Here is a 23,943-nt window from a genome sequence, read left to right on the forward strand (position 1 = left end):
ACAACATTTAGTGGGGATGTAATAATCTAATTAAGTTATTAAAGATATCATCCTACTTTTGAATTAAATAAGGCTTCTAGGTACTTCCTTGTCCTAGACGCTAATTCGAATTCCTTATTTCATAAAAGAATAAGAACCCTACTTTGTTCATCCCAGGTTCTATCTCCCTACTCCCACTCTTGATATCACTAGGTTGACTATACATGTATTCTAAGGGTGATCAATCCTCAAAATAGTAAAAACAAGGATAAACAAACAACTAATAATGATAAGCAATTCAAACGAAATTAATTCAAAATTATAATAGTCATGTTCTTAGATTTAACCCTGGAAAGGGAGTTTTTAGTCACTAATAGTCATAATCATCATCCAAATAATTGTATCAATGATCAAAACCATAAAGAAGCTACATTGAAGGATAAAAAACCTAAAAATAAAGTGCAGCGGCCTCCCAATATTGTCCAAGATGTCCCAGGATGCCCCCAACGTGTTTCAATACGTTATATTTATAGTACACTAATCATAAGCCATCTAGGAGTAGGATTTCACGTTGTTATTTTATAGCTGGTCATAAATTTCCCATTTTTTGAACCTCATCGCATCACTCTAGTGTGCTCATCGCTATAAGCCCACAACGCGGCCTAATCGCATAGAGCTACTGGAAGTTGACAGTTGTCGTTTGGTACATTACCATGATGTGTCAACCATACCATTGCTATTATCACCACATAACACCTTTATCGCGGTGAGCTCCCAGACATCCTTCTCATCAAGTTGTGTCTTGTGTTCCCGTTGGTCCACTCTAATCCTTTGTATGATGTTTCCACTTGATTTGAGACTTGTAAATCCTTTATGTATCAGCATAATCATCTCACCAATCCACCTATAACATTCCACACCACGAATTAAAGCTCAAAACAACACAATAATCAAGGCGATGAACTAGTAACTCAAGCTAGAATACTAGTTTTCTCATCTAGACTTTAAATGCTCAATTTGAACCCAAACTCATGTAAAAATATCTTTAAACATTGAAAGAACATACTTTGACACTTATATGAACATGTATATCATTATTAACATGTAAATCTTATGAATTGTCCTCAAAACAAGGCTTATTATGGAAGGATAACCATACTAGAGTGCACAAATACATCCAACATTAATAGCCGAATCTAAGGTTTATCTTAGAGAAATAACTGGCACCCTGAAGTTGGTGAAACAAGTTATAAATTTTGGGGAGTGGATACTTATTCTTGACTATGACTTTGTTCAACTGACGATAGTCGATGCACATTCTGAAAGAACCATCTTTGTTATGTACGAAAAGGACTGGAACACCCTATGGTGAATCACTAGGCCAATCCCTTATATAAGAGATCCTTTAACTGCTCCTTGAATTTTCTATGCACACATGGAGCCATTCTATAGGGTGGCATAGATATAGGTTGGGTGTTTGGAAGGAGATCTATTCTGAAGTCAATTTCCCTTTCAGGAGAGATTCCGCAAAGATCTTCAATAAAGACATCTAAAAATTCTGTTACTACTAAACCTGACTCAATACCCAGAGTCTCAGAATTTGAGTCTTTCACTTAAACAAGATGGCACAGACACCCCTTAGGTATCTGTAATGCCCCGAAATCTGATTCTAAGATATCACACGGTACTCAAGACTACGAGTAGTCTAAGCTAACCCTGTCTGCCTTCTACTAGATATAAATCTCATAATCAAGGTAATATAGACATAAAAGTCAAACTGAATATGGAAACTGTCTAAAATAACTAAGAATAATATGAACATAATGTATGAAAATACTGAATAAGATGAATCACAACTATTAGCCTGACAAACCTCTACTACTAATATCCTGAGAGTCACTGGGACAAACCCTTAGCTAACTCAAACTATCTAAAAAGAATACTAAATCATGTAAATTGATAAGCTACAAAATCTAAGTGAACAAGTCCCCGAACTATGAGGACTCACCATCTGTAGGATGAAGATGGAGATGCTCGAACTACTCACGCTGCTGATATTGAGCACCTAAACCTACATTATGAGACAATGTAGCACATAAACCTATATGTGGATCAGTACTTTGAGGATGTACTGAGTATATGAGGGTGAAATATATAAGGAAAAACATCATATCATCATCATAATTTATAAAACAATGCATGCTAAATGTAAATGACTCACATATGTTGGAATATCTGAAAATACTAAAATCATGAATAATAAATCAATCATACTTTATAAATCTAATGAGTCAGAACATTTAGTTCTGAAAGCTATACTCATACTCTATTTGTAAATCATACTGTCTGAGTGTAAAAAGAGCTCATTTCTGAAATCTGAAATCTACAAGCTAAAGTCTGTAACTGTTATCTTTCTGTAAAGCATAATCTGAGTAAACTTTGTGAGCCTTTACACTTAGTTTTCTAAAAGCTTTTCTTACTAGTAGGGAAATACCCAAAACTGTTTATTTACTTTTTTACTAGCAGGGAATTCTTTTAAAAAACTGTTCTGCAAGGGAGGTTCTCTTAACCTACATAATTCATGCGAGCTACATAGAGTTCAACGTCAAATCCTCCTAAGGAAGAAACCTCACCTTGGGGAGAGTTGTTATACTCTTTTCAGGGAGTATAGCCTCAGCTTAGGTGATCATTATCTTAACCCACTATGGGACCTTAAATCTCAAATCTATGGTGGCACGTAGTTCTGGGGTATGAAACCTTGGAATCATACCCAACTTAGTGCTAAATACTACTTCCTTTTTATTTACTAAGCTCATCTTGTTAGAAATCTACTTTAAAATTAGCATAAGGGTTTATTATGAAAACAGTTATGCACTTATCTGAATCAATCTATAAGTGAAGCTATTTTGCTTTCTGAAATTTGTAATAAATCTATAAAGTGGATCCAAAACTTATCTAGTGATCGAAAGATCAAAGCTTTACTAAAAATCTATAAATAATCTGATAATAATATGCTTAAAGCATCATCTTTCTTGAAATAATAATATTCAATATTGGGGTAACAACCCATGCTTCAATCCCATGTCAAAACATCATAATAATCATGCTTGATAATGAAAAAAATGATAATTCATCTCAAAATCTATAATTTACTGCAATAGGCATGAAAATATGAAAATAGACATACAATTCATCTTCAAAATATCTCAAAAACTCATAACTTTGCAAATAGCAATAATGGGTATGAACCCTAAATCAAAACTCATGTAATATAATTCAAAATCATATGAATTTAATGTAAAAGCTTAGTTTTGGGCATAAGGATGGAAGAAGATCCTTATTCATAAACCCCACATATCTTGGTAGATGATTAGATGGAGAAACTTGAATTATTGATTCTTATTTGAGTTCTTGAATATGGATTCTTGCTTATCTTTCCTTAGGAGTCCTCAATCTTATGCTTCCTTGGGGAACCAATGGAGGATTTTGATTTCTTGGAGAAGAGGTTTTAGAGCTCTAGGATTTTGCTTTTTAAGACAATGATGAATAATGAGCACAAAGAACTTTGAATATGATTAATTTGTGGTTTGGACCAATTGGGGGGATTAGGTTTTGACCAAAATGCCCTCTTTAAACCCCTGGACGAAACTAAAAATGCAACATTTTTTTGATTTGGGTGGCCAGCGATGCGCCACTGTCACGGTGGCTTACTGATAAATGGACAAGTGGGAACTGGGCTGACTCCACAACGTGCCACCATCGCGGTGTCCCTTTGGAATGCCATTTTGGCCACTGGCATGATGCGCCAATATTACGTTGGGCTACTAGAAATCGACAATTGGGAACTTGGCCCTCTCCGCAACGCACCAATATCGCGTCGGTCTAGTAGAATAGGATAATTGGGAATTTGGGCTTCTTTGCAATGCGGGGCTTTGACAATTATCATTTTACCCTTCTCCGTGATGCGCTGAGTGCCCGGGGGCACATTGTCAACTTAAGAACGTCATAACTCCTTTACCGAGTGTCGGAATTGGGCAAATTTGGTATCGATGGAAAGATTATTCAATTTCCCACATAATGGGAGGTATAAATCTGAAAAATTCCATATGAAATAAATATTATCCATTTTGGAAGCTATTTCTTAACATTCTAGGAGCGAATTTAAGCTAGGAAAAGTGTGGGGTATTACAATATCTCCCCCTTGGGAACATTCATCATCTAATATGGCTAGATAAGCTGAAAATACTGAGGAATCTAAGGGCTATAAGCTATCACGCACAACTGAAATAAAATGCATGATGGAATCTAAAATATAGTGAGCTACTGAATTGATCTGAGAGTGCATGAATTCTCATGAAGATAACTATATATAGATGAATCTGAAACTAGAAAAGAACTGAATAAAAGAAAACTATTACCTTCAGCTAAATTTGAGTTCGTAGAAAAGAGATGTGGATACTTGGTACGCATGTATGCTTCTGCTTCCCACGTATCATCCTCAATGGATTGATTTTGCTACAAAACTTTAACCAAGGGAACTTTTTTGTTCCTTAGTCTACAAATCTGATGATGAAGAATATCTACTAGGACTTCTTCGTAAGAAAGGCTATTCTGAATATCTATGCTTTCTAGAGGAACTATAACAACTGAATTATCCATGCACTTTTTTAACAAGTACATATGTAATACTAGATGGACTAAGGATAAATGGATAAATCTGAGGGTAGATCAAGCTTATACGCTACCTTTCCAACACGATTCAAAATTCAAAAAGGATCAATATAACGGGGACTAAGATTTCCCTTCTTGCCAAATCTCTTTACCCCTTTCATTGGTAAAACTTTTAAATACACAAGATCATTAACCTTAAACTCAAGATCTCTTTTTCTCATGTCGGCATAAGATTTTTGATGACTCTGGGCTGCTTTTAATCTCTCTCTAATCAACTAAACTTTCTCCTTAGCCTTAAAAACCATGTTTGGCCCAATCAAGGCCGCCTCACCCAATTCAAACAACCTAACTAGCGATCTACATCTTCGCCCATAAAGTGCTTCAAATGGAGCCATCTCAATACTAGTATGATAACTGTTATTATAAGCAAACTCAATTAATGGCAAATGATTATCCTAACTACCTTTGAAATCAAGAACACATGCCCTCAGCATATCCTCCAAAGTCTAAATGGTCCTCTTTGACTGACCATCTGTCTGCAGATGAAAAGCAGAACTAAGGTGAACTTGGGTACCAAAACCCTTCTAAAATGCTCTCCAAAACTGAGAGGTAGACTGAGTACCCCTATCTGAGATGATGGACAAAGGAACTCCATACAATCTAACTATCTCTCGAATATACAACTTAGCATAATCTTCAGCCGTATAAGATGTGTGAACTGGAAAGAAATGTGCTGACTTAGTCAATCTATCTACAATAATCCAAATCGAGTCATGCTGACAATGCAAATGGGGTAAACTTGTCACAAAATCTATATTCACCTCTTACCACTTCTAAGTGGGGATGCCAAACTCTTTCAACGCACCACCAGGTCTTTGGTGCTCTACCTTAAACTGTTGACAAGTTGCACACTTAGCTATGAACTCTGCTATATCTCTTTTCATACCACTCCACCAATAGATTTTTGGCAAGTTGCAGTACACCTTGGTGGCTCCTGGATGGATGAAATAACATGCACCATGAAATTTCGCCATAATCCATTGCCTCAAATCATCAACACATAGCACATATAACCTATTCTGGTATCTCAACACACTATTTCCCCCTTGGGAGAAAACCTCTACCCTTTGGTCTTTAACTGGCTCCTTCAGTTTGACCATACTAGAATCCTTATCTTGCTTCTCCTTTACTTCTGAAACTAGGAAAGATTCAGAACTACTCTGAACCCAAACATTCCTTTTAGCTGAATCAACCAGTATCACACTCAATCTAGCTAACCGATGAACTTCCCAAACTAACTCCTTCTTTTCTTTCTCCATATGAGTAACACTGCCTATAGACAATCTACTAAGGGCGTCTTCCACTATATTGGCCTAGCTCGAATGATACAATACACTCATATCATAATATTTCAACAAATCCAACCACCTTCTCTGACGGTGATTCAATTCCCTCTGAGTATACACATATTGCAAGCTTTTGTGATCTGTGAACACATCAACATGCACTCCACACAAATAATGTCTCCAGATTTTCAAACCAAACACAACAACAGCTAACTTAAGATCATGGGTTGGGTAATTCTTTTCATGAGGCTTAAGCTGTCAAGAGGCATAGGCTATGACCTTACCTTTATGTATCAAAACAAAACCCAAACCAACTCTGGACGCATCACAATAAAGCACAAAACCATCTGTTCCATCAGGTAGCACTAAAACTGGGGTTGAAGTGAGTCAAGTCTTCAACACCTGAAAACTCTTCTTGCAGGAATTTGACCACTGAAACATAACTTTATTTTGGGTCAATCTAGACATAGGAGATGCAATAGATGAGAAACCCTCAACAAAATGTCTATAATAACTAGCTAAACCCAAGAAACTCCTAATGTCTGACGGGGAAATAGGTCTAGGCCAATTTCTTACAGCTTCTATCTTTTGGGGATCAACTCTAATACCTTCACTAGAAATGATATGACAAAGGAAAGCTACTGACATAAGCTAAAATTTACACTTGCTAAACTTGGAAAACAACTGGTGGTCTCTAAGGGTTTGGAACACAATTCTAAGATGGTCTATAGGATCATCCTCACTATGAGAGTAGACAAGAATATCGTCGATAAAGACTATGACAAACATGTCTAGATACTGTTTGAGCACTCTGTTCATCAAGTCCATAAAGGCTTTTGGAGCATTTGTTAGTTCAAAGGACATGACTAGAAACTCAAAATGACCATAACAGGTCTTGAAAGCTATCTTTGGAATATCACATTCGTTACTTTAAGCTGATGATAGCCAGATCTAAGGTCTATCTTTGAGAAATAACTGGCACCTTGGAGTTGATCAAATAAGTCATCAATTCTAGGAAGAGGGTATTTGTTTTTGACTGTAACTTTATTCAACTAACGATAGTCAATGTACATACGCAAAAAACTATCTTTTTTTTGAATGAATAGGATAGGAGCGCCCCATGGAGAAACACTAGGCCTTATAAAACCTTTATCTAAAAGATCTTTGAGTTTCTCTTTCAACTCTTTAAGCTCAGTAAAAGCCAAATAATATGGAGGTATAGAAATAGGCTGAGTATCTGGAAGAAGGTTAATACCAAATTCTAATTCCCTATCTGGAGGTACCCTTGGCAAATCGTCGGAAAGACATCTGGAAACTCATTAACTAAATTGACTGACTGAACTATTGGAGTCTCAGACTTAGTGTCTTTATCTCAAATAAGATGATAGATACACCCTTTTGAAATCAACTTTTTGGCTTTAAGATATGATATGAAATGACTCTTGGGAGACACTGAATTACCTGATCACTCAAAGACTGGCTCATCTGGAAACTGAAACTTCACAACTCAGGTGTGGTAATCTATAAACACATAACAAGAATAGAGCCAATCCATACCAAGAATAAGATCAAAGTCAACCATATCTAACTCTATTAAGTTTTCTAACATAATTTTATGAAGGAAGTGACATGACACTTTCTATAGATTTGTTTAGCAACAACTGACTGACCCACTGGGGTAGACACCAAGAAAGGCTCAGGGATCTTTTTAGAACTTATCTCAAAATTTACTACAACTAACGGGGTCACATAAGAGAAACCAACCCAGGATCTAACAACACATAAACATCAAAATAAAAGACACAAAATATACCCATAACAACGTCTGGTGAATCCTTCTGCTCCTGATGGGATGGTAAAGTATAAAACTGATCCTGGCATTGACCACCACCAGTACTGGATGATGCACCCTGAGGAGGGACTGGTTGACCTAAAGGAGCTGATGCACTAGCAGTCTGAAACTGGGGACGATAATCTCTATTTCCCTGCTTAGAATGTGAGCACTCTTTAATTCCTTGACCTGACTTACCACAACTAAAACAACCCTTCTTTCTAGCCAAACTCTCACGGGGTGATTCCTACCACACTTAGTATAGGAAGGATAACGAGGTCTTGCACTTATACTATTTTGAGATCTGGACATAGAAAACTTTCTCTACTTCTTCTGTCTACCTCTGGGAGTGGGATCACTAACTGAAGATAGTGTTGGCATAGCTGAATGATTCTAAAACTTCAAATGATTTCCTCCTTGAGACCTATTCTGACCATACTCAGATTGTCCTATTCTAGCCCTCTTATTATTTCTACCTCTCCCCTTTAACTTATCTGCCTCAATCTGCTGAGCATGCATCATCAATCTTGCAAGGTCTATATCTCCAATGAGCATGGCAGTCCTACACTCACTGACTATCAAGCTAGACACTCCAGTAACAAACTTACTCATACTAGCCCTAGGATCAGCCCTCGTATCAGGGGCATACTTAGACAACTGAAAGGTAGTACTCCTTCACTGTCATCAATCCCTGCTTCAAATTCACAAACTCTTTTATCTTAGCTTCCCTCATCCCACATGGCAAGAACCTATCTAGAAAAGCATCCTGAAATACCTGCTAACTTATAGGAACAACATTCTCACCTTTACCATTCTTCTATATCACTACCCAATTATACTGTGCATCTTTCAATCTTTAGGATGCTAACTCCACACTCTTCTTCTTAGAAACATGCATAATCTGGGTGATCTTCTTCATCTTACCTAGATAAAACTGTGGGTCCTTACCTGCTTTTGACCTAAAAAACTCTGGTAGATTCATCCTCACGAAGTCTTGATTCTAGCTGCTGCTAAATCCCCATTTTATTGGAGTGGGACTGAAACTTAATTCTGATAATTTCCCTAAACATTAGCAGTCACAACTTAGGCCAACGCCTGAATAGAAGCCCTAAACTCAGCATGGGATACATTCTTATTCAAAAAATCTGTGGGCTGGGAAGGGTGGTTATCTTTTTATGGGCGTTAGCTTGACGAGGAGGCATATTCAACTTTCACATAAGAGCACGAGTTAAAAGCAGTTACAGATACTGTAAGCATGATAGATCATGAAAGAAGAGATGATTTTCTAAGAATATTCCATAGCCTCTTGCTCATAAATATGTTACGCTTCACACAAATGATCAAGACTCTACATAACACGACTTATCTGACTCCCTAGGATTCTTAAAAACCTTAGATTTTGATACCAAGTTTGTAATGCTCATAAATCTGATCCCAAGACGTCACACGATCCTCAAGACTACGAGTAACCTTAAGCTAACCCTGTCTGCCTTATACTAGATATAAATATCATAATCAAGATAATATAGACATGAAAGTCATACTAAATATGGAAACTATCTAAAATAACTAAGAATAATCTGAACATAATATATGAAACATCAATACTGAATAAGATGAATCACAACTAGTAGTCTAACAAGCCTCTACTACTAACATCTAGAGAGTCACTAGGACAAACCCCTAGCTAACTTGAACTACCTGAAAAGAATACTAAATCATGTAAACTGATAAACTATAAAATCTGAGTAAAAAAGTCCCTGAACTATGAGGACTTACCAACTATAAGATATAGATGGAGATGTTTGGACTACTCACGCTGCTGATACTGAGCACCTGAACCTACATTATGAGACAATGTAGCACATAGATATATATGTGGATCAGTACTTTGAGGATGTACTGAGTATATACGGGTGAAATACATATGTAAGAATATCATCTCATCATCATAATTTATAAATTAATGCATGCTAAATGTAAATGACTCACATAAGCTAGAATATCTGAAATACTAAAATCATGAATAATAAATCAATCATACTTTATAAATCTAGTGAGTCATAACATTTAGTTTTGAAAGCTATACTTGTACTCTGTTTGTAAATCATACTGTCTGAGTGTAGAAAGAGCTCACTTCTAAAATCTGAAATCTACCAGCTAAAGTTTGTAAATATTATCTTTCTGTAAAGCATAATTTGAGTAAACTTTGTGAGCCTCTACACTTAGTTTTCTAAAAGCTTTTCTTACTAGTAGGGAAATACTCAAAACTGTTTATTTACTTTTTTACTAGCAGAAAATTCTTGTAAAAGACTATTATGCAAGGGAGGTCTCTTAACCGACATAAAATATGCGAGCTACATGGAGTCCAAACTCTCATCCTCCTAAGAAAGAAACCTCACGTTGGGGAAAGGTGTCATACTCTTGCCAGGGAGTATAACCTCAACTTAAGTGATCACTATTTCAGCCCACTATGGGCCCTTAAATCTCAATTCTATGGTGACACGTAGTTCTGGGGTTTGAGACCTTTGAATTATACCCAACTCGGTGCTAAATACTACTCCCTTTTTATTTACTACGCTCATCTTGTTAGGAATCCACTTTAAAACTAGCATAAGGGTTTATTATGAAACTAGTTATGCACTTATCTGAATCAATCTGTAAGTGAAGCTATTTTGCTTTCTAAATTTTGTAATAAATTTGTAAAGTGGATTCAAAAACTTATCTGGTGATCAAAACATCGAAGCTTTACTGAAAATCAGTAAATAGTCTGATAATAGGATGCTTAAAGTATCATCTTTCTTGAAATAATAATATTCAATCTTGGGGTAGCAACCCATGCTTCAATCTTATGTCAAAACATCATAATAATTATGCTTGATAATGAAAACAATGATAATTCATCTCAAAATCTATAATTTACTACAATAGGCATGAAAATATGAAAATAGACATACAATTCATCTTCAAAATATCTCAAAAACTCATAACTTTGCAAATAGTAAAATGGGTACGAACCCTAAATCAAAACACATGTAATATCATTCAAAATGATATGAATTTAATGTAAAATCTTGGTTTTAGGCATAAGGATGGAAGAAGATCCTTGTTCATAAACCCCACATATCTTGGTAGATGATTAAATGGAGAAACTTGAATTATTGATTCTTATTTGAGTTCTTGAATATGGATTCTTGCTTATATTGCCTTGGGAATCCTCAATCTTATGCTTCCTTGGGGAACCAATGGAGGATTTTGATTTCTTGGAGAAGAGGTTTTAGAGCTCTAGGGTTTTGCTTTTTAAGACAATGATGAATAGTGAGCACAAAGCACTTTGAATATGATTAATCTTGTGTTTTGAACCAATTGGGAGCCTTGGAATTTGACCAAAATGCCCTCTTTAAACCCCTGGACGAAACTAAAAATGCAATATTTTTTTGATTTGGGTGGCCACCGCGACACGCCACCGTCACGGTGTCTTACTGGTAAATGGACAAGTGGGACCTGGGCTGACTCCACAACGTGCCACCATTGCGGTGCTCCTTTGGAATGCCATTTTAGCCACTGGCGCGATGCGCTAATATTACGTTGGGCTGCTGGAAATCGATAATTAGGAAGTTGGCCCTCAACGTAATGCACCAATATCGTATTGGTCTAGTAGAATTAGAAAATTCAAAATTTGGGCTTCTCTGCGATGTGGGACTATCGCGGAAGGCCACTGGAATTTGAAAATCATCATTTTACTCTTCTCTGTAACGTGCTGAGTGCCCAGGTGGCACATTGACAACTTAAAAATGTCCTAACTCCTTCACCGAGTGTCAAAACTGGGCGAATTTGGTAGATGGAAAGCTTATTCAATTTCCTACATAATGGGAGGTCTAAATACGGAAAATTCCACACAAAATAATTATTCTTCATTTTGGAAGCTATTTTTTCACATTCTAGAAACGAATTTAAGCTAGGAAAAGTGCGAGGTATTACAATATCATCTTTCTTGCCTGAAGATAAAAAATAGTTTGACCCTCAATAACTAAGTACTATCCCTCCCTTCAATGACTGGTTCATTAAAGAACTAGGACTGGACAATATTTCTGTAATCAACTGAGGCATAACATGAGTGGAGACAACCCACACTAAGAATGACATCAAAATAAGATATCTCTAACTCTACAAGATCAACTGAAGTAACTTTTTGAGACATTGTGATAGGGAAATTTTTGTATACCCATCTTGGTATAATAGACTTACTCACTGGGGTTGGAACTGAGAAAGGCTCTGCTAATATTTTGAGACTGACACCGAAATTGACCGCTATAAAAAGGGTCACAAAATAAAATGAAGCACCGGGGTGTAATAAAACATAAACATGAAGATGAAAGACCTATAACGTACCCGTAACCACATCAGGAGAACTCTCTTGATCATGCCTGATATGGAGGGCATACAATCTATTCTGGCACTGCCCACTTGTTGCACTGGAAGTGGCACCCTACTGAGTCGGGCAACTGGATGGAGCTAAAAAATGATTGGATTAACCCTGATGACCAGCCCTCGGGCAATTCCTTACCCTGTGGCCTGGCTTGCCACATCCAAAACACCCATCACTACCAGATTTACACTTACCCTAGTGATTTCTTCCACATTTCCTGTAAAGCAAATTAGTACGACCACTATTCATACTATCCTGAGGCTTAGAGACTGGTTCTCTATCCCAACTAGCATGTTAGCTAAAGATGGAGATAGGGCTGAATATTATTGGTAGAACTAAGAATGGTTTCCACCTTCTGACCTTGTTTGAGAAAAGTTGAAACTGCCTGTTCTGGCCCTCTTATTCTCTCTTTTTTCCCCTTAAGTTTCTCTTCCTCAATTTTCTGAGCATGAACTTACTCATCTTGGACCTAGAGTTAGCCACCATAGTAGGAGCATCTCTCTCCACCTGAGTGAACTTGAGCGAGTACTCCTTCACACTCATACTACCCTGCTTTAAGTTTATGAACTCCTTTACCTTAACTTCCCTCAACTCTAATAGAAAGAACCTGTCTAATAAGGCTATGGCAAACTCCTCCCACTCTACAGGCACTGCATCAACACCTTAGTCCTCCTTCCACAGCTTAAACCAGGTGTGAGCTACACCCTGCAATGGATATGCAACCAACTCTACACTTCTCAATCAAAGTGATGCCCATGATATATATCATTTTCTTCACCATGTACGGAAACTCCTGCGGATCCTCCTTAGACTTGGATCCCAAAAATAAAAGGGGATTAATCCGGGTGAAATCCCAAATCCTTACAGCATCTGGATTTGTCACTGGTTTAGCTGGGAAATCAACCTGCTGGTTGTTTTGAGCGGTAATAGAATGGGATAAGAACGTCAAAGCATCCCTGGACTCGGCATAAGAAACATGGTCATTCAGGGGATCTTCCTGAAAAAGTGGTGCGGGCTGATCCTTATTTCCTCTTTCTTTGTTTCTTTTTGGAGGCATTGTATGTAAACAAAAGGAAGGGATGGGTTATAAAGATGAATTAAATGGAGCTCATTCTCTTTCACATGACATGAACATTGAATGAAGGGAAACTTTCCTAAAACGTCTTATAGCCCTTTGTCCATATGTATGGCACGTTTCACACCTATACACAAGACTCTACTTAACACAAATTTCAGACAACCTAGGACACTTTAAAACCTTAGACTTTGATACCAAGTTTTATCATGACCCGAGGCTACCCCCTAGTCGCGGAAACAGTGCTTACATCCATAAGTGACCACAAGCTAACCTATGAACTTGTCCCTGCTTTGAGCACTGAGTAAAGTGATAATAATACAATATATGCGGAAGATAAGCTAAAAAGATATTGTCAACTGGAACACCAAAATGTATAAATAAATGATTGGTCTAAAATATCTGATAAATACTGGAAACTGAACTAACTGTCTGGAACAGCTGATAATACTAAAAACTGAATGAACTATCTAACTGATCGTATGTCGAAAAGACTCTAAACATCATGAGGAGTTGATGGGACAAACCCCCAACTAACTCCAACTAACTAAACATAAAGGAATACTAAATAAAAGTAATATGTCTCAGATAGAAGAGGACGCACCACTACCGCTGCAGAGTAATACTGAGCTGTCATGGAACAGTGAGGAAACTGAGCGTCCAAAACTATGTTATAAGACAACATAGCGTAAAGAAAAGTATATGATAGGTACTTTGAATGTACTGGTATGCGAGATAAGGACTGACTGAAATACATGAGATAACTGAGCATGAATGCATAAACATGTAATATCTGAGAATGCAAGACCAATCACAAATATGTTATTAAGATAATCTATAATTTGAAAGACTAAAATTTATATTACTGAATAACTGATAATATGTATACTTGGTCAAGAAAATTTGAACTGAGATACACTGAAATACTAACTGAACTGTAGGGGGTAGCATGTTACTGACATGCCCCAATCTGAGCTAATCGGGGTCCTACTTGTAACCCCAATTAGAGGGGTGCCAGTATCATGCCGCGGGTACTAACATTTGGCTATGTGGATCCACTAAATTGGTGTACCGAAGGACTAAGGAGTCACCCTTTACTAGTAGGTGCTCTCATGAGATATGTGTCAACCCTCAACTGGGAGGAAGACATCTCAAACCTACACTTGCTGTGTAGTTCTGGAACTCAGGGACTACAATGAAAGTTCACACTCACTCCTGGTAGGTGACCCCCCATCCCTGGGTTTGGCCGGTGCTAAATCCTACTCTCAACTGAACTGACACTAGTACTGAACTGAACTAAACTCAACTGAACATTATTTTTGATCTTTCACATCATGATCATAAATATCTGAGTCTGATGATAAGATTCATGGTTTAACTGACTTATTACTTGAAGTTCTAAAATCATATAAAATACATAGGTATTGGGTGTTCATAACCCGCTAACACTGAATGATCATAAAATACAACATCAAAACTTAAGACTGTAGTATGGGAATCATGGTTTGAATAACCAAAACACAACCATCTCATCAAATAAGTGAAAAGAATGAACTTGAACATAGGAATGTGATGAACATGAGAAAACAACGTGATTATAGGCTAAATTCATCATTCGATATCATAACATGAAGTTCACTTGGATATGATAGGGGAAATTGAAAATTAAAGCATTAGATAACCTAACATTTCATGGAATCATACGTGGTCATGAATTAGGTTTAAAATACTAAGGAAAAACACAAATTTAACTTATCTTGAACATATGAAACTTCACAATGCAGGAAAAACTCATATTTTAACCAAAGAGGAGGGTTTTGGGGTTAATGGGTGAAAGGGACCCATTGATGAACACCCACATACCTCTATAGATAATTTTCTTGAAGATTTCTTGAGGGTTTCTTGAACTTAAAAGATGAATTCTTGATTTCTTGAGAAAGAGTTTGGGTTCTGTTCTTGGGAAAGGAGTAGGGTTTCTTGAGAGCAATTTTGAGTGAAAGGGGCAAATAATGCCCTTTTAAAAGTCCTAAATCGTGTTAAGGACGAATTGGTTAAGGAAAATGACTCAAATACCCCTTGGGCACTTAAATTAAGAATCTGGGCAAAATTCCCTTGGCGCACCACGACTCTTGCTTGGGTAAAGCGGCCCTCGCGCTGCAAGCCTTGCTTGGGTCAAGCGGCCCTCGCATTGTAACTCACTTCTCCTGTGGAGATACCCTTATGCCGCGAGGCTATAGCAAGTCCTTTCTGCCTCCTCCATCCAAACACACCCTAAATCCTCTCTGAATATCCCAAAACTCCATTGGGTCACACCTTTAACAACCCTAATCATGCTACAACTCAAAAACAAATATTTCGGGGTCGGGAAAGACAAAATAAAATTCATGAGGTTTAAGGGTCTAAAAAATGACTAAGTCCTTAACACTTAGTGAAAATTTCATGCCTTGAACCCCTTAAGCATGTGACTAAGAGATGAATCGAGCTTAGAATATTACAGGGTCTTACAGTTCTAAAGATGTTTTGGTGGTTAAGGTTGATCAAACACACTGTCTTATAAATAAAGCTGATTGGGAGGTTGAGTCTGACATGTGTAGTATTTATCCCCAACTTTTTGCTTATTTAGGTGACACGACCCAAACCTGGGCCTTGTCGTATTGGGTTTATAAAGCCCAACCTAGGCTGGAGACCACCCCCAACACGCAACCCAACCAACCAATCATACACCCTGTGTTAGATAAATTCCAAACATATAACAAGACGAAGCATTTAAAAATTAATAACTTCAGGATAAATCTATATCCAATGTAAAACCAAACCAAACAAACCATAACCAAGTCTACAGTTATCCATACAAAGCCTCTAAAACAATGTCAAAGAATATCTAGTTGGAACATGCCCTCGGCCATAGCCGAAAAAAATATCAAGCTATAGTAAGGACATAAGATAATCTATAATATGAAATGGGACTTCCAAATTATGGAAGCTCACTACTCCAGTATGACTCAAGCTGTCGTGAAATCACTAAGTCATTGAATAAAAGGTGTGATAGTATGGCCATTCCGTGCATCGCGTGAGGATACAACATTCGAAAATGGTTAGCAGTTGGAGCGGTAGCATGTAACTCAAAGATATAAATAAAATAATGCCATCAAGTCAAGCCACATAAACTAATGCACATAGTTATATGCAATACATCTATAGATATACCATGTCGGGGTAGAGAAATAGATTAACAAGCTTTTTTAAAACATTTAACCTGGGTTGTATAGCATAACCATCATAAGACAAGGCACCCAAGGGCTATATGGGACTAGCTCTCCCCTAGCTGGAAGGCTCCAATGCGTGTAGCTGCATGAACCAAAGAATATCCATAACCATGTATGCCTATATGTGGGACTCGAACCTCCCAACATAATCAAGGTGACTTAAGAACCAATATATATAATATGGGGGTCTCCAACCTCCCATTCATATAATAATTTGGGAGAATCAAACTTCCTAATCGTTTAGATGCCCGCACCAGCTAGTGCAGTTTCCGGTGTTAGTCCTTTGGTCTCCTCTTTCACAGTCTGGCTTCATATCTCGATTTGAAGCCCAATTTAAATATTCATTGCACATACATAACCACCAATCCAATTACTTACCAAAGGAGTCCCATTGGTATCGTCATACCAAAACCATATTCAAGTGTACAACATGCCAAGACATTTATTGCATCAATTTGGTACTCGAACCCATTGTCTAACAAAGACATCAATTCCATTCAACATATATAATTTAGGGAATAGAACCCATTTAGTAATCCAAACCAATTTATGGTCAATAAGGCCTTCACAAAACCATTTACCAACCATTAACATTCTTAGGGCAATGCCTTAGTTCAAAACAAAATTTAACATGCGACAAGATCATTCTTATTGACAAATTCAGAAACAGGTTGGGGGCATACCATTATCAAACGAATTTCAAAATAAAAAACCATCAAGTTTAGGGTTAAACATAACCCCTTAGTTAAATCACAATTCCCAAGCACCCACATGTGCAAAACCATTATTAAAACATGCATAATCAAAATATAAATCATGATAAACAATATTCAACCATAGACATTCAAACCCTTAACTATGGTTTTCAAAACTACCATTAATGACTCATAAGCAAAGCTTTAAAAATATGCTTTTAGTGAACTAACAATGAAGAAAGAGTCACATGCCTGAGTTATGAAGATTCACGGGGAGAATTTGATCCTTAAGCTCTTAGATGACCACTTTGAAGACACCCTAGCCCAATCTTTCTTGAGAGGGTTTAGAGAGAGTTTTGAGAGAGTTTAATCTTGTAAAGTGTATAATTAATGACCAATAGGTGTTATAAGATGTGGGATCTAAAGGGATTGGGGTGGGAAATTTCCAAAGTACCCCTAACTTAAAGCTGTAAAAACCCCCCAGGTAGTTATGAGTTGACCTTCTAACACGTTACCATATCATATGACTCATAATATTTAGTCATCACCAAGATAGAATATTGGACACCATACTCTGTCCAACTAACGGCTCTTTTTCCCCACTAATCACCAGACTATACGATTCGTATGTTCTAGTCGTAATCATCCCAGAACACCAAGGGCTCATACAGTGGACAACATACGTTCGGAACCTAATCATTCATCATATCAACATATGACTCGTATGGATCCTCTTATAACACACTGAACAACTTATATCTAGAGTCACCTAAACCATCACTACACCATACGACTGGTGGTGTGAGTCATAATATGAAAAAAAAGTTCTAAACTCAAGAAATTTGTAAGGGCCAAAGTTTAGGGTATTTCAGTTCCCCCCACTAGGATCATTCATCCTCGAATGATGGGTAAAGGAAAACACAAGCATGATTTAACCCATTACTTCCCACCAAACTTCCCTTTAACAAAGTCAAAAAATAAAGACATCTAGGAATCACAATTTCCTTTAACAAAATCAGAAAACAAAGATCTTAAGAATGGCACGTACCTTAAGCACGAACATCAGGAATGGGGAACAAGTGTGGATACTTGCACTTCATGTCCTTTCTGCTTTCCAAGTAGCATCCTCAACCTTATGGTTCCTCCAAAAAACCTTTACCGAAGTCATATCCTTCGTTCACAAATGATGAACTTGCCAATCCAAGATTTCAATCGGGATTACCTCATAAGACAAGGAGTCCAAAATGCCCAATCCCCCCAATGGATCACCCACACACTTTCTCAATATAGAGACATAGAACACTAGGTGAATGAAGCCCGAGCTAGAAGGCAACTTTAACTCATATGCAACATTGCTAACCCTTATCAAAATCAAGTATGGACCAATATATCGGGGGCTAAGCTTCCCCTTCTTACCAAACTACATCACTCCTTTCATAGGAGACACCTTTAAGAACACTCTATACCCAACCTTAAACTCTAACTTCCTTTGCCTCACATAAGCATAGGACTTTTGGCAACTTTGGGCGGCCTTAAGTCAATATCGAATCACCTTCACCCTCTGCATGGTTTAGTGAACAAAATTTTGACCAAAAATCTCTGCCTCACCAATTTCAAAACACCCAATATAAGACCTACACCTCCTATAATAGATGTTTAAACCCAAGAAGCCCTGAATATCGATTGAAGTCATGGCTCAAGTCCACTTTTTTACCACTGCAACTTTCTGAGGATCCACCATGATCCCTTCACTAGAGATGACTCGACCTAAGTAAGTAAAAACTTTCAACCAAAACTCACACTTTGAGAACTTACGTACAATGTTGATCTTTTAGGGTCTGCAACACAAGGTGGATATAATCGGCCTGATCCACCTTACTCTTAGAGTACACTAGAATATTATCTATGAACACGATGACGAACAAATCCATGAATTGATGAAAGGCCCTATTCATCAATTCCATAAATGTCGCTAGGGCATTGGTCAACCCAGAAGACATAACCAGAAACCCAAAATGGCTACACCGGGTTTGAAAGGTGGTCTTAGGGATATCACTTCCCTAATCTTAAGCTAATGATAACCCAATATAAGATCAATCTTAGCGAAACATATAGTACCTTAAAGATAATTAAACAAATCATCAATCATAGGAAGAGAATACTTATTATTTATCATTACCTTATTCAACTAACGATAATCAATACACATCCAAAGGGAACCACCCTTCTTATGAACGAACAAGATAGGTGCACCCCACAGAGACACACTAGAATAGATGAAACCTTTATTTAAGAGATCTTTCATCTGCTCCTTAAGCTCCCTAACTCAATCGGAGTTATTCTATAAGGGGGAATAGAAATAGTATGAGTGTCCTCAACAAGATCATTCCCAATATCAATTTCCCTATTGGGATAAACACCAGGAGGATCATTAGGGAAGACCTTTGGAAATTCATTCACCATTGAGACAAAATATAGAGAAGGACCCTTCGAGTTAGAATCTTTAATCTAGACCAGATGATAGAGACACCACTTGGAGATTAATCTCCGAGTTCTAAGATATGATATAAACCTCCCCTTTGGAGCTAGGGAACCACCCTACCACTTCATAACCAACTTATTAAGAAATTTAATGACTACCTTATGGGTCCAACAGTCTAGTGATGCATAGAACGAGTGCAACAAATCCATCCCTAATATGACATCAAAATTGACTATGTCTAATTCACACATATCCATAAAAGTCTCTCTACCACCAACAGATACCCCCTATAGACTCTTTTAGCAATCATAGTGTTACTTACAAAGGTAGACATAGAGAAAGGATAAAAAATGTACTCAGAACCAAAACCAAAACCAAAACCAAAATGCATAGCCACAAATGGGGTCACATAAGAAAGAGTTGACCCTGGATTTAGTAAATAATACAGAACCAAAACCAAAACCAAAACCAAAATGCATAGCCACAAATGGGGTCACATAAGAAAGAGTTGACCCTGGATTTAGTAAATAATACACATCACAGGAGAAATGTTTCAATATATAAGTAATAACATCTGGAGATGCCTCTGACTCCTGATGAGAAGCAAGTGCATACAAATGATTTTGTCCAATGCCGATACCAAAAATAGAAGTAGAAGAAAACATAGCACCCTTTGGTGCATGAATGGTGAGGTAGCAATAGGGATCTTATTTGCCTCAAAAACAGCTTTAGAAGGACAATCACGCTGTATATGTCCAATCTACCCATAAATAAACCTTCGGTTCTTCCCTTTATCACAAAACCCATGGTGCAACCATACACAAAATCTATAGGTTGGGTGGGATGGAGCCGACTGACCTCCACTAGTCTGAGATTAGGAACCCTATGCCCTGAACCCACTATCATGCTGAGAAAGATAATCAGTCGATATCTTCAGTTAAGGAGTACTAATCGGGAAGAAAGAACCAGAACTTTCCCAGTTCTTCTTAGGACACTTTCCATTCTACTGCTGGCCTCCACTCTAATCAGAGTATCTAAATTTCTTACTCTACCTCTAACCAATCTTAGCTTGCCTCCTTTTCTCTTCATCAACTGGCTGCTGTACACCATAATTTGAGAAATATCTATATCTTTATTTAACAAGAAAGCCTTACTCTCTAAGATAAACTCACGGGACAACCCCAAAGTAAAATTATATATCCTAACCCTTATGATAGACACCAAATCAGAAGCATACATAGACAACTGATGAAATTTCAAGACATACTCCTTGATAGATATCCTATCTTGCCTCTGAATCACAAACCTTTCTATTTTTACCTTCCTCAACTCCTGAGGAAAGAAGTGATCCAATAAATCACTAGGAAAATTATCCCACAAGGCAAAACCAACATCTTTGCCTCTCAACTATTCCCACTCTTTGTACCACTGGTAAGCCATATTCTTCAATTGTAGGTAATAAGCTCTACACCTTCATCCTCTAAAGTATGCATAACCCAAAAGATCTTCTCCATTTCATCATTAAAAATTTGAGGATACTCTTCTGCTTTGGTACTAGTAATCATCGAAGGATATAACCTCATAAATTGTCCCACTCTACTAGCCTTAGACGAACCTATAGTAGCACTAGCAAAATTTGATTGTTGTGACTGAGACGTCACCAACTGAGTTAGTAGGTTAATGAAGCGACATAACTCAGCATTAGTAACCTTATTTTGAGGTGACTGGGTATGAGTGTCACCCTCAGAAGTAGGATCAATGGGGATAGAAAAGACCCCATGAGGACAATTAGATACAACGACCCTTGATCGGGTATAGACCCCAGACCTTAGACTTTATAGACTAAAATAAGATAACAAGAAAGTGAAATATTCCTAAATGTCTCCTAGCCTCTCCTTTATAAGTGTGGCATGCTACACACCTATAAAAGAAACTCTACTCAACATAACTTTGTGGACACCCAACTGACCATGAACCTAGGGATCTGATACCACTTGACATAACCTAAACCCGAGCCTTGTCGTATTGGGTATCTTAAGCCCAACCTAGGCCAGACACTACCCCCAATACACAACCCAACCAACCAAACATACACCCTGTGTCATATGAATTCCAAACATATAACAAGGTGAAGCATATAAAATTTAATGACATGGGATAAGTCTATAACTGAGGCCAAACCAAATCAAACAAACCATACCCAAGTCCATTATTGTCCATATAAAGCCTTTACAATAATGTCAAATATGTCTAGTTGGGACATGTTCCCAACCATAGCCAAAAAGCAATATCAATATTTAGTAAAGACATAAGATAATCTATAACATGAAATGGACCTTTTGATATTTGGAAGCTCACAACTTTAGTATGAATCAAGCTTCCCCCGAATTGCCAAGTCACTGAGTAGAAGTCATAATAGTATGGCAAGTCCCTACATCATGTGGGGATACAACGTCCAAAGATGGTTAGCATTTGGAGTGCTAGCATTTAACTCAAGGATATAGATGAAATAATGCCATTAAGTCAAACTATGTAAACCCATGCACATAGTTATATGCAATACATATATAGACATACCATGCCAGGGTAGGGAATAAGATTAAGATGCTCTTTTAAAATATTTAACCCAGTCTATATAGAATAACCATCAAAAGAAAAGTGACCCACGGTCTATATGGGCCTAGCTCTCCCCTAGATGGAAGAACTCAGTGTCTATAACTATATAAACTAGAGAACATCTATAACTATATATGCCTATATGAGAGACTCAAAAATCCAGGCATAATCAAGGTGAATTAAGCACCAATGTATACAATGTGGGGGACTCAAACCTCCCATTCATATAAAAATTTAGGGGATTGGAAACTCTTGGTTATTTAGACACCCAAATTGGCTAGCATGGTTTTTAGTGTTAGTCCTTTGTACTCTACTTTTATGGCCCGACTACACATCCCAATTTACAGCCCAATTAAAACATTCATTACACATACATAACCACTAATACAATTACTTACCAAGGAAATCCTGTTGGTATCATCATACCAAAACCACTTGCAAGTGTACAACATGCCAATATATTTATTACATCAATTTGGGACTCAAACCTATTGTCTAACAAAGACATTAATTCCATTCAGCATTAGTATTTAAGGACTCAAATACATTTAGTAATTCAAATCATTTTATGGCCAACAAGGCCTTCACAAAACCATTAATATTCTTAGGGCAATGCCTTAGTTCAAAACATAATTTAACATGTGATAAGATTATTCTCATTTACAAATTCACAAACAGGTTGAGGTCATATCATTATCAAATCAATTTCAAAACCAAAAGTCATCAAGTTTAGGGTTAAACATGACCCCTTAGTTAAATCACAATTGCCAAGCACCCACATGTATAATCAAAATTTAAATCATGAGAAAACAATATTCAACTATAGACATTCAAACCCTCAACCATGGTTTTCAAAAACACCATTAATGATATATGAACAAGGCTATAAATATATGATTTTAGTGAAATAACAATGAATGAATATTCACATGCCCGAGTCACGATGATTCATGAGGAGAATTTGATCCTTAAGCCTCTAGATGACCACTTTGAAGAATCCCTAGCCCAATTTTTCTTTAGAGGTTTTAGAAAGTGTTTTGAGAGACTTATATCTTGTAAAGTGTATAATTAATGACCTAAAGGTGTTGTAATATGCTGGTTCTTAAGGTCTTGGGGTAGGAAATGTCCAAAGTATCCCAACTTAAAGCTGTAGAAAACTCGCAGGTGGTTATGAGTTATGAGTTGACCCTGTAACTTATATCAACATCATATAAATCCTATCATCGAGTCATCTCTAAGATAGAAGAATGGAAACCACAATCTTTCCAACTTATGACTCCCTTGCCCCACTTACCACTAGTCCATACAATTCATACGGTCTAGTCATAATAATCACAGAACACCAAAGGCTCAAACACTGGACAACATATGACTGGACCCTAACCACTATCATATCAACATATACTCATATGGTTCCTCTCATAACTAGGGAATAACTTGGATAATAACGCACTGACCAACTTACGACTAGGTTTACCTGACCCATCACCATACCATATGACTAGTGGTGTGAGTCATAAGATAAACAAAAAGTTCAAAACTCAAGAAATTTG

The sequence above is a fragment of the Capsicum annuum genome, chromosome 4 (assembly GCF_002878395.1).
Source record: "Capsicum annuum cultivar UCD-10X-F1 chromosome 4, UCD10Xv1.1, whole genome shotgun sequence".
Classification (NCBI taxonomy): Eukaryota; Viridiplantae; Streptophyta; class Magnoliopsida; order Solanales; family Solanaceae; genus Capsicum; species Capsicum annuum.